This window comes from Anguilla anguilla, chromosome 17 (assembly GCF_013347855.1).
Source record: "Anguilla anguilla isolate fAngAng1 chromosome 17, fAngAng1.pri, whole genome shotgun sequence".
Taxonomy (NCBI): Eukaryota; Metazoa; Chordata; class Actinopteri; order Anguilliformes; family Anguillidae; genus Anguilla; species Anguilla anguilla.
In genome coordinates this window covers 140,038-146,214 of record NC_049217.1, presented here as the reverse complement: position 1 = coordinate 146,214, position 6,177 = coordinate 140,038, and positions in this window count along the sequence as shown.

Here is a 6,177-nt window from a genome sequence, read left to right as displayed (position 1 = left end):
AAAACGTCAGAAGACAAGAAGCGACTCCACAGAGGAGCTTTGCAGGCAGACCCCTCTCGAAGAAGACGGGGGCACAGTGTCCGTTTTAGAAATCGAGGTGTGTTCCAAACCATTCGAAATAACTAGGATACAATGTAGGCTAAACGATAAAATATGCCATTAAATAAATTACAGCCTAGTTTGTTGTAACGTGTGATAGATTTGATATCAGTCATTTGTCATGCCGACTCATTTTAGATTTTACATTACATTTATTTAGCAGGCGCACTCAAGAGCGACATAATGTAGAACAGGACAACTGTATTCGCATGATTTATATTTTATTTATAATTATATATTTTGTTAGATAACATCAGTTTATCTAGGGCACGTGACCCAAAATGTATTTTAACTGGCATTACCGTCTAAATCCCCTAGGGTCACAGTATGCACTGGATTGTAGCAATCACCTGACTAATTATACAATTAGTGATGTATTGTGACCAGAGACTGTAAAAAATATGGACAAAGCTACTGTGACGTCACCCATTGCCTCTCCGTGGGTCTCTAAAACACGTTTTGAAACTCAATGGCGGGCGCGGCCATGTTCTCAATTTGGAGCCAAAACCATAGAGTTAAGCGGTCTTGTGATTTTTACAATGTGATTGACAGTCCGGTGCGGAAAAGCCCATCAACCTGAACGAACGATTGCAGAACGAACTTGAGGCTAGCTGACTGTCTGCCGTTATGTTTTAAAATATATGATCAAATGTTTACGGAGTTTAATTTCCATCCGTGACTGTACTGTGTCATGTAATCACGTGTATGACATTAATCATACAATTATGTTCAGTTATCTTCAATCTATGTTTCTCGGCAAAACGAATATGCTTAGCTAGCATATCAGCTTGCCAGTGAGCTAGGTAAGCTATCCGTGGTTAGCTCACGCATTAGCAATATGAACTACAGGGGAAGAACATCGACTGCACTGATGGTCAGTCAATCAGAGATGTGTAGACTACTGGTGATTTGACTAGGCTAATTTTCATATAACTGTCTGGTAGACCTGCTGTTAACCAAGCAAGTTATCGTCGTAGGTTTTCGCCACAGTCAGTTAATGAGCCATTAACTGCCATTAACCGAAACGTGGATTTGCGATGGAGTAGTAGCAGTTAATGAGCCATTAACTGCTACTACTCCATCGCAAATCCACGTTTCGGTGCCTGCATTCGAGTTGTTTCTGCGAATTGCAGCCATGCATCGCTTCTCTTTTCTTTAGCTTTCGGCAGTCTGTAAAAAAGATAGCTCCGATTTCTTGTTGAATCTATTTGTACAGTCAATCGCACAACAGCTCTTTCCCATTTTAGATGTGTTTTCACGGCATTCAAGCTGAACGCTATCCCTATCACTCAATAGTCTTTCTGCCACTCAGTGGGTGTAACCGCAGTGACTTCCACCTTATGTGACGTCATGCCCATACCCTCGATATTGCAGGTTGGAGACCCCAGTGAATCAGTGTGTAGGAAAATGATGTAGGAACTAGATTTTCATAAAAAAAATATACTGAGTCTCCACTACCGTGACTTCTGGAGTCGTTTTGTGAGATAATTTTACTTCCGCACCTTAAAAAAAAAGAAAAGCCAAACCCGGAAGTGACGAACGAAACAAAAGGGAGCGCAGTCAAGTTTTACAATAAGAAGAATGGGTAGCATGTCATTCTACAGTCAATATCTGGGAATAAATATTGAATAAATATACAACCTTACCATTGGTTTTACAAGTAGAGATGTCCCTTTTGAGACAGAGTGGTCATATATTGTCTTGGACAATGGCTTGATTGACACTTCATTTATTCAGTAGGCGAGAGTATAAGCTTTCTAACGATGTATAACATGTCTAATTCTGCTTTTGGAATAGCGTTTTATAGGTCAGAGTAACCGAAATTTTTCTCATCATCGCATTCACTTACACATTTACTCTGTGATAGCAGATGCTGAACCTGACGAAAACGTTGTCAACGATATTTCGTAATTTCTTGGAAAATACTATTATTATTGAGGACTTCTGGGCTTGGCTAAGCCATATGTTTGCTGATAGACTTAGCTGACATCGTTTTTTGGAGAAAATAAAAAAACAAGCGAATAGAACATTATCATTGATTTACTGTCTCTGTCTCCATCTACTGAACACAGGTAAAATTTCATCATTGCTATGTAAGTATTACTACTCAAAATATTTTGGTTATATAGCCTACGTTATTTTTGAAATTGTGTGTCTTTAAATAGGTTAGTGGTATTATGTAATGTGGATATTTCACACTGTAATGTAAGCGTTAGTTAGTAGTTTAATCATTTTTACGAAATGTAGGCCTAAACTTAACCTTGTCTGAAAATGACCATTTGAAAAGTTAATGCAGGATTTAATCATTTTTACAAGACATAGGCTAAGGGCACAAATTTTGAGGAAATAGAGGGAGGAGAGAGAGAGAGAAGGGGGAGAGAGATGCAGCAGTGAAGTCCCGTCTCTAGATCACAGCATTTTATTAATGAAATTAAGAGCCATGGGTTTCAGTGGGCTGACACTGAATTGGGTCCAGTCATACCTATCAAATCGTACTCAAATGGTTGACGTTAATGGGACCCTTTCAGAGTAAAGAATCATGGGATGTGGGGTGCCACAGGGTAGTATCCTGGGTGCTGTATTTTTTAAAAATATATAAATGACTTAAAAGCAGCCGCCTCATGCAATCTTTTTTTATATGCTGACGATTCTTTTCTATTGGTAGCACATAAAGATAAAACAGTGGTTGAGAACACTCTCAGTGAGGAACTTCAAAATGTAAGTAGATGGCTATCAGATAATAGATTATCCCTACACTTGGGAAAAACTGAAGCCATTCTTTTTGGTTCTAAAATAAAATTACCAAGGTCACCAGATTTTAAGGTCAAAGTTGGATAGTTCCATATAACTGCTAAAGACAGTGTAAATTGTCTTGGCTGCAATTTAGACAGGTTTTTATCGGGTGAAAATATGGCTTTAAAAGCCCTCACCAAGATAAATCAAAGAATTTAGTTTCTAGCCAGAAAAGCTACCTTTCTGGACAGCTCAATTCTTCACACACTAGCTGGAGCTCTAGTTCAAAGTCATTTTGATTGCGCTGCCATCTCCGGGTTCTCCGGATTATCACAAAAACTCAAAAACAAACTACAAAAGGTTCAAAATAAACTGATAAGGGTTATATTAAAAGTCAACCCACATACACATCTTGATCCTGCACATTTTAAAAAGCTTAACTGGTTGACAGTGGAAAAAAGAACCATTTATATTAAGATGCACACTTACAAAATTGTTTAAAAATATGGTACCAAAGTACTTAATTATTTCTCACTACTAAGAGACTCTCATCCTGAAATCTATTCCGCTTGGACTCTTTTCTTCTTCACCTTGTATTTACCCAGATTGGACATGTTCGTAGGGCCCAGCATTGCTGCTTGCAGCTATATTTATATGTTGATTCTATACTCTTCACTTGCTGTCTTCTTGTTGTCTTGCTTTTATCTTGTGCTGTGTTAAGTGTTATACCAGAGGACCGCAATGGAAATAAGCCTTCAGGCTTTATTGTGTTTTCATCCTCAGTGATTTTTAATGTATGTAATGACTGCAGTGCAGTGTTATATGTGTTTTTAATCATCAAATAAATGAATTCATTCATTCAAGTTATGGATATCTTGAAACAAGACCAATCTTATTTCGGCGTTATCTTCAATTATCCTTCTGACTAGTCGGAAACATTTATAGATATCTTCTATTATCATTTCGACTAGTCAAAATGCGGTTGTAGATTCTTAAACCACAATTGATCACACTAAGTTTGCAAAACATTACATTTACAAATATTTTATTTGGCAAACGCTTCTATCCAAAGCGACGAGCAATAAGTGTACACCGGTGGTCGTTAGAACAACTGCATAACATCAGTCAAACAAGGGACAATTTTCATAAAGTATCAGCTACCCTGAGCAATGAACAAACAATAAAAATAGCTAGTTCAAACAGTTAGCATAAAGACCAATATCCATTGCGAAGCTTTGCATAAAAGTCACGTCAGGCACAGCAGATTTGACTAGGAATAATCCTAATTCAGATATCTGAATAGTCAAAACAGAATTACAGACATCTTTATCATTTGGCACGTGTAACAAGTCGAATGACGATTGTTGTGACGCCATTATAGATATCTTTAAAGGTATTTGGCTAGTCAAAATATATTTGCAGATATCTAGAATTCCAGTAGAGTAGCTGTGTGCACATCCAACCAGTATTTGGCCAGGTGCAGGATAAAAGTACATGTGAAGATTGAAAAAAAATGGATATCCGCACACTGGATTACAGCTCCCAATACTTTCTTGACTAAAAAAGCAAAGCAACGTTTCAACCCAACAGGGTCTTCGTCAGGCAAATGACTCACATGACAAGTAAAAAAGGTATATACTAGAGCCCGACTGATGCCAGATTTTTGGGTCTGATGCTGATCCCGATTTTGGAGAGTCCTAGCCCACCGATTACCAATGTTTTGACCGATATTTTGTCAAAAAGTGCAACATTTTCAAATCAATTTGAAAAACGTATATTTTTATTGAAGTTTCTATATTTAAGAACCTTTAACTTATAAGCAAACAAATAAAAATAAAAACACAAAGATAAAAAAATGTAAAAGATGATATTAAATTAAATATATATATCAACACCGTCTTTAAGTGTGTGAAATCAAAATAACTCCACACCTTGCTTTTACTTCTTTCTTTTCCAGCCATCTATAAAAAATGTATTTAAAAAATCAGTTTTCCAGTTTCAAACATGTATTTTTATGAATATTATTGTTGTTGTTGTTGTTGTTATTAATTTGTTATTATTATTTCTTAGTATCTATTCTCAGTAAATTAATTATATTTTCTTATTTTATTCCTACTACATGATCTCAAAGAGTAAGACTTTATCTAGCGAGCTTCCCTGTCCATAAGAATTCGGTGGTGAAAATAACTACAATGCGCTCTGACGCGTGACTAGATGACACACTCGCTCGCAATAATGAATTAGCTATTGACACAGCCTCATTATTTCTTAATATATATTCTCAGTAAGTTAAATTAATTATATTTTCGTATTCTATTTCTACAACATGATCTCAAAGAATAAGACATTATCTGGCGGAGCTAATGAGTGAATCAAGTGTAACGTTAGATGAAATTAAATTGACTGGATGAAATACGTGTTGGTAACTGTTGGTTGATTCATTTCTCCAACAGCAATCCTTCTCTCATGTTATCACGACAAAGCTAGATAACATGGCTTAAAATGATCCACGTTAGAAGTGTTTTATCGGTGTTTTTACTGTTTGGTTAGCTTGCTACGATGACGCGTGACTAGATGACACACTCGCTTGCAATAACGCGTTGGCTATTGACACAGCATCATATAGTAGCTAATATCATTATCTCAGATAAAAAAACAAATGTGTGATGCATTCAATCACCATTTTATTTTGGCTGGTTATTTATTTGAGAATACAGCGAATACAGTCCTCTGGAAATGTAGATCCTACGCTGCTTATCCACCTGTCCACTTGACCCCATCCCATCTAAAGTTCTCCAATCCATTTCCAGCGAACTCCTTCCCTATCTGTCCTCCATTGTTAATTCCTCTCTCTCCTCTGGTCATGTTCCCTCTGATTTTAAGATGGCTCGTGTTACCCCACTTCTCAAAAAACCCACATTACATTACATTACATTCATTTGGCAGACGCTTTTATCCAAAGCGACGTACAAGAAAAAAAGTGCATTTCATGGTCGTAGACAACTGCTGAACACGGGTTCAGTAAGGTACAATACTTATTTTGTACAGCTATTTCTAGCTGAGAACAATGAACACTATTCTGGCCTAAGATCTGCAAAGCCAACTAGGCAGAAGAATAAGCTACAGTATTAGGACAAATACAAATTACCAAGAAGTGCAGGGATGGGGCAACATGTAACAAGTGACAGGAAAAAGGTTTTTTTTAAAATTATTATTATAAAAGAGTGAAATATACAGCGTGGTGGTGGTTAGTCTAGGTATAGTCTGAAGAGATGAGTCTTCAGGCCACGGCGGAAGATGGGTAGTGAGGGGGAGGTTCAGAGAGCCCTCCGATGTAACAAATTA